Consider the following 10,265-nt stretch of genomic DNA (forward strand, 5'->3'; position numbering starts at 1 on the left):
TAAAAGTCAGTCATCACAGATATCATGTATGTGTAATTGTGTGGAATGTTTTCTTGATTCATTTCCCCTAACTCAGCATCAGTTTATACAAGTCTCTCCAGATTTTTATGAAGTCCATCTGCTTCTTATTTCTTATAGCACAATAGGATTCTATTACATTTATGTACCACAGCTTGTTCAGCCATTCCCCAATTGATGAGCATCAATTTCCAGTTCTTTGCCACCACAAAAAGAGCTGCTATAAATATTTTTCTACATGTGGGTCATTTCCCCGCTTGTATAATCTCTTTTGGATATAGTCCTAAAAATGGTATTTCTGGGTCAAAGGGTATGCACATTTTTATAGTCCTTTGTGCATAGTTTCAAATTGCTCCCCATAATGGTTGGATCAGTTCCAAACTCCACCAACAATGCATCAGTGTTCCAATTTTCCTATATCTTTGCCATCATTTATCATTTTCCTGCTTTATCATGTTAGTCAATCTGGCCAGTGAGATGTGGTGCCTCAGAGTTGTTTTGATTTGCATTTCTCTAATCAATAGTGATTTACAGCATTTTAAAAATATGTTTTTAGATACCTTTAATTTCTTCTTCTGAAAGCTTTCTGTTCATATCCTTTGATAATTTATCGTTTGGGCAATGACTTGTACTCTTCTGAATTTGACTCAGTTGTACTCTCTGTATGTCTTAGAAATGAGGCCTTTATCAGAGACACTGGTTGTAAATCTTTCCCACTTTTTGCTGCCCTCCTAATCTTGCTTACAATAGGTCTTTTTGTACAAAATCTTTTTAATTTAATGTCATCAAAATTATCCATTTTGTATTTCATCATGCTTTCTCTTGTTTGATCATAAATTCTTCCATTCTCCATAATTCTGACAGGTAAACTATTCTTTGTTCTCCCAGAATGCTTTACAGTATCAGCCTTTTTATCTAAATTGTGGTCTCATTTAGACTTTATTTTGGTGTACAGTGTAAGATATTGGTCTATGCCATTTTCTACCATACTATTTTCCTCTTTTCCCAGCAGGTTTGGTCAAATAGTGAGTTCTTATCCCAAAAGCTGGAGTCTTCGGGTTTATCAAACAGTAGATTATTATAGTCATTGACTACTATGTCTTGAGAATATCTATTCCACTGATCTGACACATAATCAAACAGTAAATCAAACAGTAATAAGTTGTTTGTATGACTGCTGCACTATAATACAGTTTAAAATCTAGTATGATTGGGGCGGGTAGGTGGCTCAGTGAATAGAACACTGGCCCTGGAGTCAGAAGGACCTGAGTTCAAATATGGCCACAGATACTTAATACAAAAAAAACTAGCTGTGTGACCTTGGGCAAGTCACTTAACCCCATTTGCCCTCCAAAAAACACCCAAAAAAACAAAAATAAAATCGAGTATGTCTAGACCACCTTCCTAGCATTTCTTTTCATTAATTCCCTTGATATTCTGGACCTTTTGTTATTCCAGATGTATTTTGTTACTATTTTCTCTAACTGTATATAATATTTTTGGAAGTTTGATATTATGGCATTAAATAGGTAAATTAATTTAGGTAAAACTGTCAATTTTATTATTTTAGCCCCACCCAGCCAGGAGCAACTGATGTTTTTCCAATTAGTTAGATCTCACTTTATTTGTTTAAAAATGTTTTGTAATAGTATTCATATAGTTACTGGATTTGTTTTGAGAGATAGAATTCCAGATATTTCATAATGTCTACAGAAACTTTAAGTGGAAATTCTCTTTCTATTTTTTTGCTGTTAGGTTCATTAGGAATATATAGGAATGCTGAGTATTTATGTGGGTTTATTTTGTATCCTGCAACTTTGATAAATTTATTTATTTTCTCAAGTAGTTTTTTTTACTTGATTCTCTAGGATTCTCTAAGTATATCATCATATCGTCTACAACATGTGATAGCTTAGTCTCTTTTTTACCAAACCTAATTCCTTCAATTTATTTTTCTTCTCTTATTGTTACAGCTAACATTTTTAGTAGCAAATTGAAGAGTAGGAGGGATAGTGGATATCCTTGTTTCACTCCTTATCTTATTGGAAATGCATCTAGCTTATCCTCATTACATATGATACTTACTAATGGTTTTAGGTAGGTGCTACTTATTATTTTAAGGAAGATTCCATTTAGTCCTATGCTTTCTAGTGTTTTTAATAGGAATAGGTGTTTTATTTTATCAAAAGCTTTTTCTGCATCTATTGAGCTAATCATATGATTTCTACTAGTTTTGTTCTTAATATGATTAATTATTCTTATTATTTTCCGAAAATCAAACCAGCCTTACATTCCTGGAATAAATAAGGTAGGAATAAAATAGGTAGGACTAAATCCTACCTAATCAATTTGTATTATTCCCATAATAAGTTGTTATAATCTTTTTGCTAATATTTTATTAACTTTTTTGAATCCATATTCATGACAGAAATTGTACTATTTTCTATCTGTGTTTTGGTTCTTTCCAATTTAGTTGTCAGTACCATATTAGTATCATAAAATGAATTCGATAAGATTCCTTTACCTTTTTTCCCAAATAGTTTATATAATATTGGAATTACTTGTACTTTAAATGTTTTATAGAATTTACTAGCAAATCCATCTGGCCCTGGAAATTTTTTTCTAGGGAGTTCATTGATGGCTTATTCAATTTCTTTTTTTATTTAAATTTTATATTTATTTTTAGTTTACATCATTAATTTCCACAAGATTTTGAGTTACAAATTTTCTCCACGTCTTTCCTCTACTAACCACCTCAAAACAATGATAACCCCCCCCCAATCTGCTCTCTCGTATGTCCTCCAAAACTCCTCTGACTTTTCAGTAGGCAACAATGGATCTCTATATCTCAGTGCTTATATATCATATTTCCCAGTTGCATGTAATAATAATAATAATGATGATAATTTTTAATATTTTATTTTAAAACTTAGAATTCCAGATTCTTTCCCTTCCTCCCTTGTAAACCCACCCTTACTGGAAAGATCAGCAATCTGGTATAGTTTGTATATGTGTAGCTAGGCAAAACATTTCCATAGAGGATATATTGTGAAAGATTTACCATATTTCCCTCCCTCCTATCCCACCATCCACTTGTTTTATTCTCTACTTTGATTCTGTCCCTTTTCAAAAGTGGGTGGTTCCAACATCTCTCCTTCCCAATCTGCCCTCCCTTCCATCATCCCCTTCTCATCCCTTTCCCTCCTACTCTCCTTTGGGTGAGATACACTATTTAGGATGTGTGTCATTCCCTTCCTAAGTCAAATTCAATGTGAGTAAGGTTGAATCATTTCCTTTTGCCTTCCTGTTCTTTCACTCCATTGTAACAGTTTTTCCTTGCCTCTTTTATATGAGATAATTTACCCCATTCTATCTTTCCCCATCTCCTCTCATTATCTTCTCTCTCATTTCAATTTCATCTTTTAAGAATCATCCCTTCCTATTCAATTGGTCCTCTGCCCTCTGCCTATGTATTACTATACACATATATACATACTCACATATGTATTCAAACACCCATATACATTATTATATAGACATATATATGTATATACATATATATATATAGACATACTTATATTTCTTTCAACTATTCTCATTCTGAGAAAAGTTGTATAAGTTACAATTATCATGTTTCCATGTAAGAATATAAAATCATCAAAATTGATAAGTACATTATGATTTCTTTTCCCTGTTAACCTTCCCATGCTTCTCTTGCTTCTTGTATCTGAATATCAAATTTTTTATTCAACTGTTTTTTCCATAAAGAATGCTTGACAGTCCTCTATTTCATTGAATAACCATACTTTCCCCTGAAACATGATACTAAGTTTTGCTGGGTAGGTGATTCTTGGTTTTAAGCCCAGTTCCTTTGACCTCTGGAATATAATATTACAAGTCCTCTGATCCCTCAGTGTAGAAGGTGCCAGATCCTGTGTTATTCTGATTGTGTTTCCACAGTATTTTAATTGTTTCTTCCTGGTTGCTTGTAATATTTTCTCCTTGATCTGAGAATTCCAGAACCTGGCTATAATATTCCTAGGAGTTTTCTTTTTGGGGTCTTTTTCAGGAGGTTATTGATGGATTCTTTCAACTTCTATTTTGCCCTCTGGTTCTAAAACATCAGGGCAATTTTGCTTGATAATTACTTGAAGGATGATTTCTAGGTTCTTTTATTGATTTTATATGTTCTTTACTTTGATCCCGTACTTTTCAAAATTCTTTCCTTCCATCTTCTCTATGCCCCCCAACATGGCCTCCCTTCCATCCCTTGTCATCCCTGTCATCCCTTTCCCCCCTATTCTTCTGTAGGGTAAGATACCTATTTAGTGTGCATTCCATTCCCTCCCCAAGCCAAATTCAATGAGAATAAGATTGACCCATTCCCTTTTGCCTTCCTATTCTTCCCCTCCATTGTAACCATTTTCCCTTGCCTCTTCTATATGAGATAGTTTACCCCATTCTGTCTCTCCCAATCTCCTCTCATCATATTCCTCTCTCACCTCTTAATTTCACCTTTTAAGTTTCATCCCATCCTATTAAATTTGTCCTGTGCCCTCTATCTATGTACAATTGTAAACATAGTTACACACATTCGTTTATATATTTGTATGCCCATTTACCCTCCAATATAGACATATATATATATATATATATATATATATATATGTATGTAAGTATATATGTATATATAATTCTATTCCTTTCAACTATTTTCATACTGAGAAAAGTTTTATAAATTACAATTATTGTTTTTCCATTTGGAATACAAATAGTTCAACTTTGATAAGACCCTAATAATTTCTATTCCCTGTTTATCTTCTCATGATTCTCTTGCTTCTTGTATCTGGATATCAAATTTTCTATTCAACTCTGTTTTTTTTTCATCAAGAATGCTTGAAAGTCTTCTATTCCACTGAATGAACATATTTTTCCCTGAAATATGATACTCAGTTTTGCTGGGTAGGTGATTCTTGGTTTTAATCCCAGTTTCTTTGCCCTCCGGAATATCACATTCCAAGCCCTTCAATCCCTCAATGTAGAAGCTTCCAGATCTTGGGTTATCCTGATTGTGTTTCCATAATATTTAAATTGTTTTTTCCTGACTGCTTGTAATATTCTCTGCTTGATCTGAGAATTTTGGAATTGGCTATAATATTCCTAGGAATTTTCTTTTTGTGATCCTTTTGGGGAGGTGTTCGGTGGATTCTTTCAACCTCTATTTTGCCCTCTGCTTCTAAAACATCAGGGCAGTTTTCCTTGAAAATTTCTTGGAGGATGATTTCTAGATTCTTTCTTTGATCATGGCTTTCAGGTAGTCCAATAATTTTTAAATTATCTCTCCTGGATCTATTTTTTTAGGTCAGTACTTTTTTTCCCATGTGATATTTTGCATTGCCCTCTATTCTTTCATTTGTTTGTATCTGTTTAAAAATATCTTGATTTCTCATAAAGTCATTAGCTTCCATTTCCTCCAATCTAATTCTGAATGAATAATTCTTTTAATTGAGATTTTGAGATTCTTTTTCCATCTGGCAAATTCGGCTTTTTAAGGCATTCTTCTCCTCATTGCCTTTTTGAGCCTCTTTTGCCATTTGAGTTCATCTATTTTTAAGGTGTTTTTTTTCCTCAGTCAAGATGTTGAATCTCATTTCATAATTTTCTTGCATCCTTCTCATTTTTCTGCCCAATTTTTCCTCCACTTCTCTTATCTGTTTCTTAGGTTCCTCTATGGCCTGTAACCAGCTTGTATTTTCCTTTGAAACTTTTGGTTCAGGAGATCTGACTTCACTGTATTCCTCCTGTTCCTTGTTTTGTTTCTTTTTTCCCCAAAACTGGAGTCTAATGTTGGATTCTTCTGTTTGCTTTTTTTCCTTTGTCTGGTCATGTTGTCAGTCAATTATTTCACCTTTGGGCTTTTTTTTTTTTGCCACAGTAGGACTCTTCTACTAGACAGGGAACTTCTGTCCCAAAAGCTGGGGTTTTCTAAGATGTCAGAGGTATTAGTTAGATGCCCTCTCTGATGCCTCCACATGCTCTTCCAAGCTGGTCACACACCCCATGACCTGCACCCTAGACGGCAATCCAGATCCAAGCAGGTTTAAACAAGGAAAATTATCCCTCTGACGGGTCACTTGGTCCCCCTACAGTCTGCAGGCCAGGAGCTGAAGATGCTACGTGATGCTGCACAGCATCACCTCCTCGGTGGCTTCTCGCTCCAGGGTCAAAATCCAACACACTCCCAACTACTGTGGCCCAAATTCCGCACTGCACTGTCCTCTCACTTTGTCCTTCACACCTATGCGTTTATAAACTGGAAATGGCCACAGTTGCTGGTGATCAGGAGCTCCTCCAGCTGGTAGCTCGTCAGGCCCACCCTGGGGCTAAAACCTCCGGCTCATGCGGGCCTGGACTCAACTCGCAGTGTGCTTTGCTGTCTGCTTGCTGCTGGCCTGCCGGGCTGTCCTCAGAGGGAGGTTAGCTTCTCTGTGTCATTTTGTGGGTTTTGTAGCTCCAAAGTTTGTTCAGAGTCCCCTTTTACATGGATTGGAGGTGGTGAGAGCCAGAGCTGTGCAGAGGTCCTGTTTCTCCTCCGACATCTTGACTCCACGCCCTGGAGCATATCTTTTCATGATTTTCTTGCATCCTTCTCATTTCTTTTTCCAATTTTCCCTCCTCTTCTCTTATTTGGTTTTCAAAATTCTTCTTAAGCTCCTCTTTGGCCAGTAACCAATTCATATTTTTTTGGAAGCTTTTGGTGCAGATATTCTGACTTTGTTGTCTTCCTTTTGTTCCATGCTTTGATACTTTTTGTCCCCCAAAAAAGGAGTCAAAAGTCAGATTGCTCTGCTTGCTTTGCTCTCTTTTGTTTTCACTCAATTATTTGACTTTTGAGCTTTTTGCCCCAGTAGAACTCTGCTTCCAGTTTAAAGGACTTGTGATGAAAAAAGCTATCCACACTGAGAGAGAGAATCAATGAACAATGAATGAAGAATGAAACATACTTTTTATACATTATTTTTCCTGTTTTTTTTTCTGTTTTCTTTTGCAATATGGCTAGTATAGAAATATATTTAGTATGACTTCACATATATAACTAATATCAAATTTCTTTTTAAGGGAGGGGGAAGAAGGGGAAGAATTTGAAACCCAAAATTTAAAAAAAGTTAAAAATCCTTGCATGTAATTGGTAAATATTAATGAAGTAAATAAAAACATAATTAAAAATAAAATAAAGTATATGGGAAAAAAGAGATTGGGGTCACTAAAACTTTTTGACTTGTTATGTTTAAAATAAACAGGTTGAAATAGCTAATCTGTAAGGTCCTTTCCCATATAAAAATCATATGATTGTGTCTTTTACTTATTTTCTAGCCTTTCAGATCTGCACTAAAGAGATTTTCTACTACCTTTCAGTGGTGAGATTAAATATGACCCTTGATTCCAGTTCTAATTAACTAGAATCTCATGCTATATTCTCTTCAATAGAAAGATGCCCCTAAAAACAGCACCTAAATAAGCCTCTATAGAACAGAAATGGAAGTGTCTCTCAGCCAAATCCGTACCAACAGTTGATATTTTTCTTAAGCTTATGGATGGTTTCCAGAAAACACAAGACATCCTAAAATAAACTTCTTCACCAGGCGAAAATGTTCAGAGGGAAGAGCTAGGGAGAAAAAAAAACAAACAACAATGCTACTTCTTAGAAGCAATAATATTTTTGGTCACTGCAAAAATATCTTCAGTGTAGGTTCCCTAACATCATGAACAAAATAGCCTTGGCATGGAGACCATTGTATGACTTTTAAGAGAAGTGCTCTGTGACTGTGGTTGTGGAAGTAGTATCATGCTCATTTTACAGATCAAACATACTCAAAAAAGAGGAATAAATGGTAGGATGTTATAGTAGAAAGAACCACTAGAATATAAGTTCAGTAAAATTAGCAGTGGAATGGCTAGACCAATTGGATGTTAAGATAAATGAATAAAAGCCTGGTATTTAGAGGAAGGGAGATAACTGTCCTCTGTCCAGGTGATAACATATTTGAGGAACTGTGTTGAGTCCTGGATACCACATTTTATGAAAAACATCAAAAAGTTAAAGTGTTCATAAGAAGTTTATGAAATTAAAACCATTTGATAGAAAAAATTGTTGAAAGCACAAGAAATGGTTAGTCTAGAAAAGAAAAGACTTAGAGGGGAAATAACTATTTACAAATCTCCAAAGGCCTTTTATAGGAATGAAAGATTAGACTTGTTCTTCTTGGCTCCAGGAAGAAGATATAGGAGTAACTAAGGGAGGCAAATGAGTTGCAGTGAGATTGTTTTTGGCTCAGCATGAGAAAGAAATTCTTAGAAATTAGAATTTTCTAGGAATGCAGTGCAGATCCTTGGGAGACAGTTTCACCATCATTGGAAATCTTCAAGTGAAGGCTTTATTACATCTGATTAAGACTGTTGCAGAAAGAATGCACACTTCAGGTAGACACCACTGGTAACATTTCCATAAGTAATACCCCATGACTTTTGACAATTGAGTGCTCCTGGAAAAGTTCTTTGGGATCTCTGCCATGACTTCTCAGTCACTTGGCTTCCTTGGCAGAATTCTAGCATTTTTCTTATGGATAGCCAGTATTCTTACTGTATGTTAAAGTCACAGCCAATGAGGTGTGATAGTAATGGCAATTAAAGATTCCCCTGTACTGGCTTGGTTTTCAAATTGATTGTATTAAAACCCAGAGTTTGTTAATCCCACCTGTGGGATGGGCTTGTTGATGTGAAAAGAAAGTCCTGAAGTGGGAGGAGCTGGTGATGTAGATTTGGAGAGACACTGGAGAGAGGCGGAAGATCTTTTTTGGAAGCAGCACCTCGTGGAGAGAGAGAGAGACTAAGAGGATTGCTGGTGGCCGCTTTGAATTGCCCTGGACTTTTGAGACCTGCCCCCTGAGCTGCCAAGGACTGAGGAGACATGGCTGTTTTGCTGGTACTTTGTCTGTCTGTTTTGATGTTATTTTGCCAGATTTGTCCACTGGTGAAAGACTGTCCTGTTGAAGAAGTCCTGGAACCTGGCATTTGGTTAAGAAGCCCTGAGACTGTCCTGCAGACAGAGAGTGAATACTGTCCACTGGTGAGGGACAGTACTGAGAGTGAATACTGTCCACTGGTGAGGGACAGTACTGTTGTTGCAGGGGTCTGGAGACTGTCCGGCAGACAGAATGAATACTGTCCACTGGTGAAGGACAGTGCTGTTGTTGCAGAGGTCTGGGAGCCTTTCTGTTGGTTCAGAAGCCCTGAAGAAGGATTTTCTTGTTGTATGTTTACAGAAATCCTGGGAGAGGGCTTTGCTAATGTGTTCAGGGGTTCTAGGGCTGTTCTACAGACAGAGAATAAATTCATGAAGGGACTGGCAATGTATCTTATGGCCTTGCTAAGCCTCGTCTCTCCAGGAACTAAGATTGCTGAGAACTTGCCTCGTGTCAAGATGAAGAAAAGACCTCCATTTGGGTATTAAGTGCTGTGTTTAAACTTGATGTAACTCTGGGGTAGATTCAATTGTGATCCAGGGGTGGGGAACTTTTGACCTTTTTGTGTTCTATGGTTGAGCAAATGAATGTATTTTACTTATGTTTGGAAACTAATCTCCATTTGAGAAGAGGGGCTTTGTGGTGGACTTAATTAAGGTATAGCCTAGGGGTGGAGAAGTATTTGGAACAGAGACTTTGTAATTGATTGAATGATTGGAAAGTCCTGGGGTGGGGTAGGCCTTGGAGATTATTTAATCACACTTAGTAAATGCTGTATTTTGAATGATGTCATGTTTTGATCTTCTCTGTTCTGGGTTTGTTACTGAATAAAATAGAGAGCACCTATGCTGGTATTTTGAACCTGGGAAGTTGCCTTCTTTTGGCATTACATTACATGAGGTCATTTGGGTTCCAAAATTTTTTGTTACTTCATCGCTGGAAGAAGTTGCAAGCTACCTCTCTGTTGTTAGAAACCTCAATGAAGAATGTGGAAGCCAATATATTCTTCTTTTTAATATAAGTTTGTCTGCCTTTATTGTGGTTCCATCAGGAGAAATGTAAATTTAGATTTCTGTATAACTGACTTGTGGGGCTAGAAAGCATGATATTTTGGTTGTAGGGGTTTAGAAAAGTAGAAGACAGCTAAAGAAATTTGTTCAGAGGGCCTTTGAATTAAGTCAATTAGTAGGGCACCAAAACTTGCCCCACATGTCTGTCAACTTA

The 10,265-nt window shown here is 36.2% G+C and overlaps 1 long non-coding RNA gene across 1 annotated transcript; it reads left to right on the plus strand.

The window, feature by feature from the left end:
* Positions 1–8,742: 8,742 nt before the first annotated feature.
* Positions 8,743–9,902, plus strand: LOC138172564 (uncharacterized). The gene is made up of 2 exons (XR_011171156.1): positions 8,743–9,208; positions 9,278–9,902. It is a non-coding gene; the product is annotated as an uncharacterized lncRNA (long non-coding RNA).
* Positions 9,903–10,265: the final 363 nt, after the last annotated feature.

This window comes from Petaurus breviceps, unplaced genomic scaffold, assembly GCF_028583685.1.
Source record: "Petaurus breviceps papuanus isolate PSGF00001 unplaced genomic scaffold, PetGlider_PUasm1.0 551, whole genome shotgun sequence".
Lineage (NCBI taxonomy): Eukaryota > Metazoa > Chordata > Mammalia > Diprotodontia > Petauridae > Petaurus > Petaurus breviceps.